We start from the raw sequence: 17792 nt of genomic DNA, 5'->3' as shown, positions 1-17792 counted from the left end.
CAAAGTGTTTATTTTTTGGATTTCTCTCTTGATGTTCTCTTTTAAATCATCCAAAGTCTTCGGAAATGGCTTATAAACTTTAGACTTAAGATAACCCCATAGGAAATAATCACATGGATTGAGGTCTGGTGATCGTGGAGGCCATTGTTGCTTGGTAATGAATTTCTCCCCAATATTACTTTGTAACCACTCTTGAACCATATTAGCCGTATGCGGAGTAGCCCCATTTTGTTGAAAGTAGTATTTTTTGTGACTCTCAACTCTATAGTGCTTAGGCCAGAAACAAATTTTAAGCATATCCTGGTAATTGTGCTGATTTACCGTTCCTTCGAAAAAGTAGGGTCCGTAGATTTTTCGGCAGGAAATGGCACACCAAACCAAAACTTTCGCATCGTGCAACGGTTTCTCTATCCAATCCTCAGGTCTCTCATTCAGCCACATTCTGTTATTTTGCTTGTTGATTGACTCAGTAAGGTAAAAATAGGCTTTATCTGTAGTGATCAACCATTTGTGAACATCCTTTTCCAAGTCCAGCCACCATTGAGCAAAAATGATCCTTTTTTCATAATCAAGTGGCAATAGTTGATGAGCACTCATCAACTATTGCCACTTGATTATGAAAAAAGGTATTTATACGGTTTGAGTCGTAAATCTTTGAGAAGAATATCACGGCAAAGGCTGTATGAAATTTCAACATCAACTGAGGCTTTTCTGATCGACAATGTAGGATCTTCGAAGAAGAGTACTTTCAGCTTATTTCTGGCATTAATTCGAATGTCTCGCTCATTCCTCGGTTTTGGTGGCAAATCAAGTATTGTTCCGGTTGTGTCAAATTTTTTAGATAATTTTGTGATAGCTGTTGCCGTTGGACATGGTCTGTTCTTAAATTTACTTCTATAAGCTCTCTGAACCAGACTTACGCTCTTCAACTCGACCAATTTTTTTGTTAAAAATATGCGTTTTTGAATATCGTATCTCATGGCTATGCCGTTATTTTAATTTTTTTGAAATTATTAACATTAAATTTCCTTTTTAATGAGCTTTAAAATGTACTATCGCATGTAATGTATTTGCAATCAAAAAATTAATAATGTTAATTTAAAGTTTATACTTTTGATTAAATCACCCTGTAAATGCGCGCATGTACGTTTTAAAGACCGGAGAAGTAGCTTACGAACATATAATTAAAATAAATTTCAACTTATACTAACTAAACGGATTCTTGTAGACCAAGGGGATGTTTATTTAATTTTAATACCATTTATATCTGTATAAAATCATTTGTACAGTTAAAACTATATATTTTTTATTTAATAATGTTAGCAATATTTACAAAAACATATATATATATATATATATATATATATATATATATATATATATATATATATATATATATATATACATATATACATATATATATATATTTTATACATAACAATATTTGTAAAAACATATTTATTAATAGATTTTTAATATATCTTATATTGTAAACATTCTATATTTTATATATATGTTTTGTATTTTTGTAATTCTTTTGTATTTTTATATTTATTTTATATTTTTAAATTCACTTTGTATTTTTATTTGTATTTAAAAAAATCAATATTTTAAATTCATTCCTTTTTTCTGCTTTTTCTTTTTACTTTGATGCTACCATTTAAATCGTATTTCACATATTCCTTTATAAAAGTTTATAAAAAGCTATTTAAAATTGTCTCAAAATTCATAAATCTGCCTCATCTCTTTGTTTCTATCAATATTAATGTTGTCCCTTAAAAGCTTGACAGTTCTTTCAGAGCGATCATAAACAATAGCAAGATGAAAAACAGCATCCGGAAAGTTTTGGTAGAATTCATTGAAAGTGTATTATTCGAAGGGAAGGAAGTTCATCCATTGGCAGTAACCTTTACTTCAATTTATCATAAGAAACACAAGCCACAAACTTTCTGTGAAAGCCAAAGCATTGAGGACCCTAATGTTAGCACTCATTTAAGCTGAATAATATTCTTTATTCACAATTTTCAAAATAAGACAAGGATCAAACCATGTGTGAACAGCAAAGAATGATCTTGATTTCAAACAAGTATGAAATGTTCTTGATGAAGAGAACCATGTAGTGAATGTTGTATAAGAGTAAAAAATTTATATCTTTTTTGGTATCTAATACCTAAAGTAAGCTCCTTCTTACAAAACAATTAATATATGAAACTTCTGAAGCGGCAACTTTTGTGGCTTCTTTCTAAACTACTGGTTTCTCAAAGCTGAACAAACCCCTATTGCTCCATGTCAGGTAAGCATCAACTTAAAAAATATGAAATGCGTAAATATAGTATAAAAGGATTCCATTATGAAAAAAACAATTTTAGCAACTAATAAAGCAGCTAAGATCTTTTCTAAACAAAAAACGTTTTTTGTTTCAATGAGGATTTTGGCATTATTATTGTTACAATGATTACAAAAATACCAAGGTTAAATTGATTATTATTTTGTTAAATGGGTACTCTTGAGTTCTTAATACAAGGAGTAAAGAGTACCCATTTAACAGTTTTAGGAAATGGGGAGGGGGAGGAGGGGAAAGGAGGAGGGTTTATTGGCAATGTCTAGAATAAGAAAAATATATGCATTTTATAATGCTATGATAATATTCGGAAACGTAAAGACAGTAAAGGCCAAGACCAAGACTAAGACTAAGATATTATGAATCAAGACCAAGGCTCCAAGCTTCAAAACCATGATAGTAAAATGTTTTGTTTCATTGAGCGCTCTTTAGCAAAAAAATAGGTATAAGAAGTAAAATCAGGTTTAAAATTAAAAGTTGTGAAGAAAGAGGTTTTCAAAAGCTATAGGCGAATATTTTCAACATAAATGAGAGCAAACATAGATGTCCTTAAATCTTCTGATTTCTGTGGACGAAACCGTAAAGCTTAGTTCAATTGCCTGTAGAAAACTTGTGGCTCTTGTTCCTTATGATAGGCCAAAGTAAAAGTGGCTATCAATGGTTGAACCTCTTCCCTATGCCTTCAAATACTGCAGGTCCAGGATTTCTACTTATAATTTCAGGATGCTGTTTATCATCTTGCGGTTGTTACTCATTGCTCTCAAAGAACTTCAGCCGTAGCAAAGTAGTAGCGCGCTAGCGTCAGATGCAAGAGATCCGTGTTTTGAAGCCAGCTTTAAGCACTTAAAGAAAAAGGTTTATTAAAAAAAAAACTGTCAAGTTTATAAATGACACCATTGATATTGTTATAAATGAAGAAAAGAGACAGATTTGCTTTTATTCTAGAACAACTACAAAAACGAGTATAAAGGAAAAAGCAAGACCACCTAGAAAAACAATGAATAAATATTTTTTTTTAAATAATAATTTAATAAGAACTTTTTTTTATAAGTTTGCATGACGTTTTATTGTTTAATGCAACTTATATGTGGTGCTTCTTTCAAAAATTTAAAAAATTTCTGAAAAGTTACCGTAATACACATTTGGAAAAAATCATTTAAATTTGCAATTTTGTAGACAGATTTACATGTAATATTACCGTAAATAAAATTACCATTTATATTTTGTTCTTCTAACTATGAAGAAACAATAGAATTAAAAATTATTATTTTTGAGCTTTAGCGCTTTCTCAAACGTGCCCAAAATGGACTAAAAAAAAGTGTTATGTGATCAAAAGTAAGATGAAACGCTATCAAGTTTTTCACTAAAATTTTCTATGAACTTGCTTATTGTAGATGTGTAACTTTGAAGCTCTGCTCTATCTGTTGTACTCCACTGTTTGTATTCAATTATTTCATCTTCATCCACTTTGTCATTCTCTTCAAATGATTCTTCATTTGAAGAGAATGACAAAATATTATAAATTATATAACTGCAATAGACTTGCATTTATATAAATTATAATATTTTGACTTCCAGGACAACAATTACATCTATGGACCATGCATTCCCCTGACTCCCTGCTACAAACAATCTTCTCAAAAAGTTCGTGGTAATTCTTCACCAGTTTAACTGCACTAAGCATAAGCTTTAGGTTTTGGTGTATTGCACATATACAAACAGCATGGGTTCCTTTTTGACCAGCATAATTACACCATTTTGGCTTCAACTGAGCAAATTTAGAAAATCCGATTGTGGATTGAGAGTGCTCTAGTTTGAATTCAATAAATAATTCCTTTAAATTGCGAAGAAGTAATCGCTTTGATACATGTTTATTTTTGGATACACTTACAAAATCTTTTATACCTGGCAACTAAACTGATCATTACAATAGAAGCTTTCCACCTTACCAATAATATCTAATTCAATTCTAACAATGCTTGTTTTTTCTGGAAGTGATAATATTCCTTTTTTTAATTTTAAGTTTACTTGGTTTAGTTATGTTTGACTTTGATATATTAAATCCTTCAGCTTCTTTCCTTAATGACCATAGATCTGGAACCAATGTTAAAATCTAAATCTTTTCTTTTCTGCTTTTATTGCATTGAAAGTATCAATTAAGCTAGATCTTTAGCTTTCTCCTGATGTTCAAACTTTGGGCTCCTCAGTAACATCATTTTTCAGGTCTGATAGCTTTTTTGACAAAACATAAGTAGCATGCATTAATTTTCTTTTCCCTAGAGAAATTTTAGCATGTAGTGGAACCCCATGAAATTTTACTGGTGATACATCTAATTTATCAGAAAATCTTTTTCTTGTGCAATTTCTACATCTTCATCAAAAAACGTTTATTCCGGAAAATCATTTTCACCATTGTGGTCCTGTAATGTAGACCAATCATCTATTTTTCTTACCACTTCTCTTCGATATGAAGGACGCATTTTAAAACCAGGTGTTGTTTCAATACCAACTGAACACATATCTTTTGCCAGATAAATGTCTATTTCTCGCAAATCACCTATAAATATATTATAAATAAATAAAATTCGCAAAAACTAGGAAATAACAGTTTAGATAATATAAAAATGTTGGAAATAAAATAAAAAAATTAAAATTTTTCAAACTAATTGAAAGTGTACTAGATGCACTTTTTGTAAAAAGACAGCACAATAAGTTAAAAATATTTAAGTTTACCTTTTATATTAGTTTTATGCTTTTTAAATGGGTTGATGCAATTTTTTTGGGAGTTAGCAGACTGAATAAGTAAAGTTTGCTCATGATGAAAACAGATTTTAACATTAACGTTTTATATTGATAGCCCAGATGTCCGTAATAATAAAATTCTACCTCTCTCTGAATAGCTTGATAAATCTTTCAATCCAATTGATTTAATGAACAGCATTTTATGACATTGATCATTTGATAAAATACCAACTGTACACAAAAAATCTTGTTCATTTTATTTTTTTTAACGGTTAATTTAGCTATAAACAAACACAAAATACACTGACATATATACATATATTATTAAAAAAGTAAATATATACATTTATTAAAAAAGGAAAAAACTTTTATCATTAGTATTTTTACATATGATATAATGTATTTTTTTTTTTTAACTTTGATTTCATAAATTTTTTTATAATTTAATGATTTGCTACAGAGAACAAACAACAATTGGTAAAATATCAGACTAATACCAAGTCTTAGCGTTTTAATATTGAGTGTTTCGTCTGTTTTAGTGAAAGATGGCATAATATGTCATTAATTAGAAAGCATAACTTTATTTAAAAAAGAAATATTTATTTGAATTAAAGTTTCCTAAAATAATAGGTTAAAATAATAGGTTAAAAGGTTTTCTTTTATACACTATTTGATGGCTAATGAAAATTGTCAATGTCAATTAATTTTTTTTAAAATCAGGAACATAACACTCCTCTATTTTTACACATATTAATAACATAACACTCCTATATTTTTACAAAATATTTCAAAAAAACGACCTCTCAATTTTGTACCAAAACACTCTTTAATATATCTATTTTATTAAAAACAAAAACAAATTCTCAAAAAATCAATGCTACCATGGTTACCAGGCCTCCTTTTTGCCATTGTTAAAATTTCAAAATTTTCTTTAGGTGAAGTACAATCCCAATATTGATATAGTTTTAAATATTTTCATTGAAAACAAATATCATATTCTGATTCCACGTCCTAAAAACCATACTGGTGCTAATTTTCAGCTAAATCACATGTTTAGTTGAACAGCATCTTGTAAAACAAAAACTATAGTAAAATCAAAATGGCCGCCGAACATAAAAAATTGCTAAAAATAGCTGATTTTAAAGTAACAATATATACAAAGCATATTTGATATCAGTGCTAAAATTTTGCAAGGTAGTCTGAGTTATATAAGTTAGTATTTCTACAAAGTATGAAGAAAATCTGAGATGGTGGGTTACATGCCTGTCCCACTTTCTCATAGAATACCTCGATAGTAAAGAAGTTTTCTCAGTAGTTATCCCCTTTGAAAAAACCTGTAATTACCAGGAGAACAATTTGAAATTAAGTTTTGTTTTAATAATTTATCATACAGTAATTAAAAACTTTTTTAGCTGAATTTAAAAAAAAAAGTTGTAGAGTAGGGGGGAGGAGTGTGGGCGTAACACACCCCTCCCATAAATCAATTTAAAAACCTTTTGAATATGTAACAACTAGAGTAACATAATTTTTTTATTGTGTTCTAACTTTACTCATGTTAGTAATGATAAAAATATGTGTATAATATGTGTAAAAACAAAGAATTTTTGATACTAGGGTGTGTTAAGTCATCACCACCATACCCACGTCTAACTCTAACATATACCTCTCATATAGATTAATAGTCTGGTATAAAATTATAATCACTTTTTGTATTAATTTCTCTTCAGAAACACTTTTTTCAGAAAAAAGTGGTGATTTAGTGCCCTATCAGTTCGCTCTAACGCTCGGTGGTTAGAGTTTAAAATAAATGTGTAGCCCACTCCTACACGAATCTTTCGATACCAATATATTTGTATTTTAACAATAATTGATAAAGTTGTGACAACTAAATTGAATAAAATTTTGACCACATTTTTTTTAATAAATCCTTATATCGAAAAATCTATTCTTAAGTTGCCATAACTTTTGAACAAATGGTTCGATTTTAATAATTTTTTCACCTTTAAATGACTGTATTGATTTTCTTTCCAATGATATAACAGAATAGTATTCAAGCAGTTTAAGTTCTTTATTCACGTACCAAACAAAATGGTTTGTAAAGACGATCTTGAAGTTTACTTGTTGTTTGCATTTACTAAATGCAACAACTAGTAAACTTTAGTTAAACTTTAGGATCATCTTGAGTTAAGTTAAATAGCAACTTGAAATTAATGTCAAATTAATTTCAAGTGCCTATAAGTCCTCTTTTTTTTTGTTTTTTTTCCGTTTGTTTGTTTGTTTATTTCGCTGTTTAATAACTTTTATAATTTAAAAGTTTATACATAAAAACACAGGCGGGGCAAGTAGAAAACGTTATTTTATCTTATGACCGAGCCCCAATCGTACAAATTTACAATAACCGTATAATATATTTATACTTTACAAACTATTGAAAATTATAATTGTAAAAATAAATAACAATTAGTTTAAGAAACACTTCAAGAACAATATTCATGTTAAGAGTAATAATCAAGTACACAAGAAAAATTGAAAAAAAAGTAAAAAAGAAAAACAAAAAGTAAATTAATTAAAGAGCACGTATTTACAAGAGCCAGACTTTATACGTATATTATACAAAGCATTTATTGAAAAATATGAAAATAAAATATATACCAATTTGTAATAAAGTAATATGCAATTTATGAACGGAAAAATAAAAATAAAAGTGTACTTAATTTACAAAAACTGTAATATTTATGTATATTTTAAAACCAATTGAATAAAAGTAAAATAAATAACAAATAATTAAAATTTAAAAAAAAAAAAAATATTCGAGAACTAAGATTAGATTTCAACAATAGCTTTTAAGATTAGAGGAAACACCATAACTGAATTATTAAAAAAAAAAGAAAGTTGATAAATTCTGAGACACATTTTATATAATTAAATTTTAGTTTAAAAGAAGCATTTAAAATTGGATATGCTAAAATCCGTAAGTCATAACACCTGTTTCAATTCATTTTTAAACTGTTGTATACTCACTTTTTTCGCATTTGCAATATTAGGAACCTTTTTCCACAAATAAGATCCACGGTATTGAATTGAATATGTAATTTGTTTTGAATTATTTTTAGGGACAATATAGTTACTATCTGAAGATTTTGTCGGGTATTTATACACTACTTTTTCAAAATAGGACTGAAATATTTTAGGAGATAGTCCAATCTTTATTTTTTACACGAACATTAAAACTTGGCGTAAGTTGATTTTATAAACGTTTAATGCGCCTAGTATACCCAGAAGAGGCTCGCATGGTACAATTTTATCAGCTCCAAATAATATTCTGCACGCATGTTTTTGTTTACTGTACAATTTTTTTAATTTTGCATGATTTGTATTTGCCCATGCAATATTACAATAAACCAAATAACAATGAAAGAAAGAAAAATATAAATTTTTTAAAGATTTATTGTTTAGAAATGATTTAGCCCTAGATATCATGGCAATATTTTTTGATGATTTTTTCTCAGTGCTTTTTATATGATCACTCCAACGTAAATGTTCATCTAATATTACGTTCAAAAAGTTATAAGAAGTTTATCTTTTAATATTAGCGTTATTGATTATTAAATTTGGCAGTTTATTGGGAATATTTTCTGATTTGTTTACTTTATGAAATAAAATAAATATGGTTTCATCTACATTTTGAGACATTTCATTACTTATAAACCATTCATTAACTTTACCCAATTCTTCGTTTGCTGTTTAAAAATTGCTTTAATATCTCTGTGGGAATAAAAAAATTAGAGTCATCTGCAAAAAGAATGCAATTTAAGAATGGCGTTGCTAAATTTAAATCATTTATATAAACTAAGAATAATAAGGGCCCTAAATTAGAGCCCTGGGGGACACCACAAGTTACAGCATATGGAATTGTTTGTTTTTTCTCATATTGAATGAATTGCTTTCTATTGGTCAAATAACATTTGAAACAAAGTAAGTTATTATTTTTTACTCCATAATATTCAAGTTTTTTTATTAGTATATTATGGTTTACAGTATCAAAAGCCTTAGACAGCTCAATGAAAACTTCTAATATAAAGTAGTCAGTACATAATGCGCTTGTTATTTGATTGACTATTTCAACCACTGCATGTTCAGTGGAACATTTTTTTGAAACCAAACTGTTTTGAATACAACTTATCGTTTTCTGATGAATAATTAAATAGCATGTTGTACGTTATTTATTCAAGCAATTTTGAGAAAAACGGTAATATAGATATATATTACCGTGTTTCTCAAAACACGGCAATATATATCTATAATTAGAAATAATAAAGTCAGGTCTATAATTAGAAATAAAAAAGTCTTAAAAACCGGTGCGATTCGTGCAATTATAATTTTCCGGGACAATACCTGTTTTAAAAGAAAGATTGAAGATGTGAAACAAAACAGGTTTATATGATATATTATATGATAAACTATTATATGATAAACAGATTTTACAACATTAACGTTAATTTTATCAAATCCAGCACTTTTGTTAGCTTTAAAATTTCAAAAGGTGGTTCGCAATTCAATTAATTTAAGATTAGGTTCATCCATAACTTTATCGTAATTTTTTAAATAAGACTCAAATGAAGTTGAATTCAGAGGAATTTTTAATGCCAAATTTTGACCAGCATTAATAATAAAAACTGTTTATTTTTTCAGCAATAATTGATTTATCATAAATATTTTTTTCACCAACTGTTTTTTTTTTTGGCAGAGTGTTTTTTGCATAATTATTTTTGCAAATTACTTCTTTAATTTTATTCCAAGTTTTTTCGGTGTTTCCACTTGCTTTGTCTAATAGCTTAGCATAATAAAGCTTTTTAGAGTTTCTTTTTGTTTTTTCAAATAAAAATTTGTAGTGTTTCATGTCATTTCGTTTTTATAAGTTTTTTTTTAAGTATCTATCATATAGTTTTTGTTTTCTTTTTGAGGATTTTAGTAAGCCATTAGACATTCATGGAGTCATAACCGCTTTTGTGTTCACAATAATTTTTTTTTCAGGAAACGCTGTTTCATATTGCTTGCAGAATTGACTTTTGAAACAGATCATAGGAGTTGTTAGCATCATTTAATTGCAATACCAGATTCCAATAAACGTTGTTTCTTAAAAGGTTTTGAAATTGTTCTACAGAGTTTTCATTGATCTGTCGCCTAAATACGGTTGTTTTAGAAGGAACGTTCTTATTTATTTTCTTATTAGTAACTTAGAGTGTTGGGAAATAATCTGATAAGCAAGTTTTGATTATACCAGTGTTAAAACGGTTATAATGAAAGTTATTAGTAATCAAGAAGATTAAATTATTAAGAATTGTAGAAGAGTTGTTCGTCACTCTAGTTGGCTTGTTTATTGTTGGAATTAAGTTATTTTAAAGAAGTGCGTTTATAAATATTTTTACATAATTAATTGGAGCAAGTTTTTTTAGGTCAATGTTTTGATCCCCAGCCTAAAACACATGATCTCGGGTTTTATTGATAGTTGTTATAAATGATTTATAATGAGTTTTAAACTTTTTTAAATTACCTGATGGTGGTCTATATGTCACGTTTACAATTATGTTTTTTGTGTTTTTATTTTTTAATTCATTGTATACTGACATAAATGTCAAATTAATTTCAAGTGCCTATAGGCACTTGAAATTATTTTCGAAGATATATCCATATATATATATGTATATATATATATATATATTATATGTATATATATATATATATATATATATATATATATATATATATATATATATATATATATATATATATATATATACATATATATATATATATATATATATATATATATATATAATATTATGTGCAAAAAACGTCTCTAAGATGATATCAAAATTATTATCAAAATTTGTAGGTTTTATTATTATTTTTTTGAATGATTTGGTTTTTACTTTTTACAAACTTTTATTCTTTATGTTTCTTAAAATTATTAAGTTTTTTTTACAATACATTTTTTGCAATACTATTTTCTTACAATACTAATTTTTTGCTAAATTTTTTTTCAAAAGTTTTAGCACCTTGTATAAAAGAGAATGGGCATCATTAGAAGATCCACCCCATATATGGCAACAGTATTCCATACAAGGCCGGATATGAGATTTATGGAGATAAAGAATAAAATCCGAAGTAAGAAAGTGTCGAGCTCGATAAAGAAATGCAACCTTTTTAGCAGATGCTAATGTTGCAACTGATTTGATATATGGTTTCCAAGACAGATTGGAAGTAAGAGTTAATCCTGGAAGACGAAGAGTAGATGACTCATCAAATACATCATTGTTCATAAATATATAAAGATCTAAATTATTGCGATAACGATTAGCTAAAAAAAATTGAGTTTTATCTGTATTGAAGTTCACCAGCCACTGTAAGCCCCATGCTGTAGCAGAAGTGAGATCCTTTTCATGCTCAAATGCCCCCTCAAAGAGAATCAAAGAGAGTTGGTTTCTTATCACTACAAGAATAAATGGTAGTATCATCAGCAAACAATGCCACCTGAGATGTGAGAATATCTGGAAGATTGTTTATGTAAATTAAAAAGAGTATAGGGCCAAGGATAGAACCTTGAAGAACCCCTGAAGTTACAGAATAAGAAGAAGAGTGCTGTTCATTGAGAACTATTTTTATGCTACGATTGGACAGGAAGAAATCAATAATCTTAAAGATGTTGCCAGAGACAGCATAAGAATAAAGTTTATGGAGAAGACCAGCATGCCAAACTTTATCAAAAACTTTTGAAATGTCAAGAGCGATAGCCTTAACCTCTCTACCTTTATTTAATGCACAATAAAATCTATCGGTTATTACAGTTAGCAAATCAGCTGAAGAACAAGAAGATCAAAATCCATATTGATTGTCAGAAAATAAGTTATTAGATTCATGATGAGAAATTAAGCGTCTGTTAATTGAAGATTCAAAAACCTCGTTTATGATAGAAAGAAGACTTATGGGACGGTATTCGGACGAATCAGACTGCTCTCAAGAATTTTTGAAGATAAGGATAACAGATGCCGTTTTCCAGCAAGCTGAAAAACGAGACTCTAATAAGCACTTATTGAATAGTTTTGAAAGTATAGATGACAGCTCCGGAGAACACTTCTGCAAGACTTTTACAGGTATGTCGTCCGGGCCACAAGCTGTAGAAGAGCCCAAGCCGCAAATCACTTTAGATACAGAAGCTGGAGTGATACGAATATCAAGTAATGGATCAACCTGTTTGTTGGTAATATCAGGTACAGCGCAGCAAGTAAAATCAAGAGATGATATTGATGACAGTTTTTAGCAAACAATTCGGCTTTGTCTTTAGGTGAGGTGACAAAGTCTGAATCATACAAGAGGGATGGAATTAAAGATTTGCCCTTATTATTATTACTATTAAAGATTCTCCAGAAGTCACGAGAGCCTAATTTTTGAGATGAGGTACGATATTTCATGACCTGAGAATAGTTGGCTTTGGCGTTTAACAAAACCTTTTACATTGGTTTCTAGCAGTAATAAACAGACGTCTGTTTTCTAGAGAATTGTTTTGCTGATTCATATGGAAGTAACGGTTTCGATTAGCAGCAGCACAATGTGACGAAAACCATTGAGAAGAGTAAGGCTTGACCTGGAATCGTCGAGAGAGAGCAAAATATTCTATGCCAGCCTGAATCCACAAAACTATGTAAGAAGCACATTTGTCGCCTGGAAGGTAAAAGATTTCTATCCAAGGGCTATCACAAAGAAAATCACGGAAAGAATCCTTGTCAGCTTTGCTGTAGTTGTAAGAGGTACAATAATAAGAGGATTCAGGTGATGAAGAAGAATGAGGTATTAGTTTAGGGGAGATCAAACTGTGGTCAGAAGCACCTAAGGGTGAATTTGGATAAACTGAGCACTGACTAGGATCAGAAACAAGACATAAGTCGAGTAAAGAATGTAAGTGATTCAGGTTGTCTGGAAAGCGAGTTGAAAAGTTGACTACTTGAGTTAGGGATTAAGAAAGGCAAAAGTTGTGGGCTTTAATGTCTGCAGAATCACTGACACTAGAGCCAAGCCATTCAGAGTGGTGAGCATTAAAGTCAGCGACAACAACTATTAGCTGATGGAAAAAGAGAGAGGGCTTGGTCAATATGATCAAAAATAACATTAAAAAGCGTGCAGTCTTGAGATAAAGGAGAGCGATATAGAACAACGAGAAAGACGATAGAGTGAAGTGGTGCTAAACGAAAGCACATAAAAGAATAGTCTGTGGATTCAAACCTAGTTTCACGACAAATGGGTGATTTCTTACGAATGTAAATGCCCAGGCCTAGCATGTGACTATTGGAGTCTTTACGAATTAAAGGATGATAACCATCAACACTAAGATCGCAAGATGAGACAGCTGAACTCAAATTAGTCTCACAAAGAGCAAGTAGGTCTGGTGAACTTTGCAAGAGATAAGACTCAACAGAAGGAAAGTTACTTTGAAGAGCACGAATATTAGTGGATGATAGGTTTAGAGATATTGGTTTTTTGTGTTTTAAAGTTTCTGGTACATTGTTCATTTTTAAATTAGATTGAAGAACGTGACTCAAAGCATAGACGGTATTCAGTACATTGTTTAATAACCCAAGCATTTTTCTCATTATTGTTAATAAACCCTAAGCCGTAAGAGAGGGCTCTAAACAGGGACACCATCCATGTGCAACATGGCACTGTTAATACTTTGATATTTTTAGGCTGTTGATGGAATCAGCCTTTCTGAGAACTACCACAGAGTTCGGGAGACCTGACTACCAGCTGGCCTCAGAACCGTAAAACTGAGTTTTAGACATTTATCCTCATTAGGAGACAATAGAATGAGTTGTCTTGTCATAAAAACAGAGACACAAGCAAAACCCATGGAAGGAGTCAAAAAGATTAAGCGTTCAACATCCTAAACTGGAAACAATGTATTAAAATACATCTGCGCCAGCCTAATAGATGAGGAAGGAGTGTAAGGCTGGTCGACAGATATAATCTGTTTACCCCTCTAGTCTTTGCCTAGGAGGCCATCTAAAAGACAGTAGCCGGATGCATTTATCATCTGCCCAAGATGAGTATTTTTACCAAACCCCCAAGGCAGGGGGTGTTTTAAGTTGGAGTTGGCATCTCCTAGAAATTGCCTAAAATGGCATATCCTACAAGGCAGCAGGACATGAAGTAGATTGTACTAAATTACATGTTACCAGTAGCAGGATAACCTGACCTGACCTATATATATATATATATATATATATATATATATATATATATATATATATATATATATATATATATATATATATATTTATATATATATATGAACAACCAAAAAACAAATCACAATTAAATTTTATTTCATTGAATATACTTTTCTGGTAAAAAAATGATAATAATAAATTTTAGAAAATAGACAAACAAAATAAAAAGTAATAATATTGACAAAAACTTTTAAACGATTAAAAATAATATATTTAAAGTGTTATTGGTAACTTTTATTTAAAAAAGTTCTGAAAATGTTAAGAACCACAGTACAAAAAAAGGTAATTTTTACTTAATACCACGTAACTCTACTATGAATTTTTAATTTCTCATTAAACGATTTGGCATTGAGTCTGTTCTCTAAAATATGTTTGGGAACATTTCCCAGAATTGTTGGTAAAGTAATGCACAACTCCTTAAGTTTCTTTGGTGCTTTCTTGCCAATCTCTTTACAAAGCCGTTTCCAAAGATTTTTAATTCAATTTAGATCTAGGCTATTTGGTGGCCAAGTTTGACGTTCAAAATTTTTGCTTTCGAACCATTCAGATATAATTTTAGCCCTGTGAGATGGTGCTTTGTCTTGCATCAAAACGAACGGAACGCTTTGCTCAAGTGCATTGATTGATGGTAACAAGTTGTTATTTAAAAAATCGACTTAATAAATAGAGTTGAGTCGACGATCAAATAAAATAAATATACCGAGACCATAATATGTCATTTATTATTATCAGCACTATATTTCAAACAGCCCGCTTTTTTTTTGATCTTTGAACGATACAATCGAGATTATATTTTTCTGAAGGCTGCCTGCGAATCATAATTCAGTTTTTTTGGTTTCCAACCTCGAAATTCATCTCACCACTGAACATTACAGTCCTCCATTCTTCGTTGGACTATTCTTTGACGCTTTAGTATAAATTCTTTGTGCTTTTTTATATGTTGTTTGGTAAGTCGCGTGTTTAGAACAACTTTTTTCTATAACATATTGATAGCTATTAGTCTCCTACGCACAAGTGATGCCGATGCTTGACGATCATTTGAAACATCCATTCCCTTTGTATTTCATGCGACGGCATAGTTCGATTTTCCTTTGCTGCCCTGATTAAAAGGCCATCATTATTGCGTATCCTTAAACGCGGTCTTCCAGAACGATGGTGTTCAATTTAAGACTTTGTGATCTTTGAATCTTAAATGGTTGTTAGGATCAAACTATGTGATTGCTTAATTGTTTTTCCAACTTCACAAGCGGTTTTACATTTCTGGTGAAAATACACCACTTTTACACGATCTTCATAGGTAAAAGAGGTGTGGCCCCAGTGGGCACGGTACGTTTTTAAAACATTTTTAAAACGTTTTTTAGACGTTTTTATAAGGTTTAAACCTGATAAAAACGTCCAAAGAACGTTTTAAAAACGTACTGTGCCCACTGGGGCGGAAGAGTGTCGCAAAATTTTAATTGTCGCAAACATTTATTGTCGCAAATTTGCATGTCGAAAATATGAAAAAGGAATTTATTTGCCTGTTAACATCTAAATGGATAAATAATTGCTTTTTAAATTAACTGTAAAAGTATTATAATATTTATCTATTCAGTAAAAATATAGAAATTAAAAAATTGCTTCAAAAACAAACAACTGTTTTACAATTAATTAGTTTTAAACTTTAGACCCTATTTTTGCTAATTCTCTACGACTTCAATTCCGTTTTTCCTATTTGCGACACAATTCTGCTTTCACTATTTGCGACACTATTCTTTTTTTTGTTTTCGACGCTATTCATTAAATTCTTTTGCGACACTATTTCTTATGTTTATTTTCGACACTGTTCATTAAATTCCTTTGCGAAACTTTTTCTTTTTTTTGCAACGTTAGGCCTTTTAAATATATTTGACACTATTCCGAAACTCATTTTTTGACATTATTCCTGTCACCCGTAATAGCTTTTCTGCTCACTTCAATCTTTTTCCTAATTTTCGTCATTCAAAGAAATACTTTTTTTTTTTTGAAACTAAATACTTTTTTTTTAATATTTTCATTGGATTTTTGATAATAACACAGGTCATTATTAGAAAATTTAAACAAAAAAGGTAACAATAAATTAAAAAAAGACGTTTCCGCCGCATTAAGTACAAAAAATTCTTTGTATTTTCACAATAATTTTCACATAATATTTAAACCTTATATTTATAGGTTATAGGAATATCTCTTTTTTCTCATGTGCTATTTTAATATATTTGAAAAAAAGACTCTTTATAATAAAAATTAAGTTTATATAAAAAAAAAATTTTTTTTATTTATTGGTTCCTAACTCTTTCACAATATATATATGTATATATAAACAGATATACATATTTATATTTAAATATATATATATATATATATATATATATATATATATATATATATATATATATATATATATATATATATATATATATATATATATATATATATATATATATATATATATATATATATATATATATATATATATATATATATATATATATATATATATAGATGTATATATATGTATATATATATATATATATATATATATATATATAAATATATATATATATATATATATAGATGTATATATATATATATATATATATATATATATATATATATATATATATATATATATATATATATATATATATATATGTATATATATATGTATATGAACTTCCTTGTTGAATACTGTTCCGCGTTGCTTAGTAAAAAGACCGTATACATGTTTACTGTTAGAATTTTAGTTGCTTTAAGAGATATAGAAAAAGTTGATTTTTTTTTAATGATAAAACTTAAGCAAAACAAAAATATTTTTCTTATACATATATATCTTATACATATTAGATGTATTAAGAGAGAATTTGATAAGGTATGAAAAAAAAAGTTGTGCAGCTCATTTTCTAAAATTCATTATAAAACTTTCTAATGTTGCATCATCATATTTCAAGATCAGGAACTTTGTTTTAAAAAAACATCATTAGTAAGATTTTAAATTTAGATTTTTTCTTAGGTCAGATTTAATTGAATAAGAATTTTTTGAATAGATTAAAATATTTTTAAAACTTTTATTTTCAAAATATTTTGGTTTCAACATTAAAGTAAAATAATTACACAAAACGATTTTTAAACAAATTTTTAAATTATTTTGTATAGAGTAAGATGGGTAATTTCGACACTAATTCTTTTAATTTAAATAACTCAAGAAATAAAAATAAAATAAGAATTTTTTTTTTTATTGTTAGTAATTTTTTTATAAACTTTACGTACTTTGATTTTTTTTTTTTTAAAATAATTAGAGCAGAATAAATAGGGTGGCAAAATTACCCCAATATAAACTCATTTGGGGAAAATATGTTACTTATATTATTTACAACATAAATTTTTTATTTTAATTTGTAAATATTAAA

At 28.6% G+C, this 17792-nt stretch overlaps 1 long non-coding RNA gene across 1 annotated transcript in view; it reads left to right on the top strand.

Moving 5' to 3' along the window:
• Positions 1–17792, top strand: part of LOC136082162 (uncharacterized) — a 63440-nt gene that overhangs the window by 45122 nt on the left and 526 nt on the right. The gene's annotated exons all lie outside the window — the stretch shown is intronic.

This window comes from Hydra vulgaris, chromosome 07 (assembly GCF_038396675.1).
Source record: "Hydra vulgaris chromosome 07, alternate assembly HydraT2T_AEP".
In the NCBI taxonomy this organism is placed as follows: Eukaryota; Metazoa; Cnidaria; class Hydrozoa; order Anthoathecata; family Hydridae; genus Hydra; species Hydra vulgaris.
The sequence above is the reverse complement of the archived record's forward strand: the minus strand, read 5'-3'. Positions and strand labels throughout refer to the sequence as shown.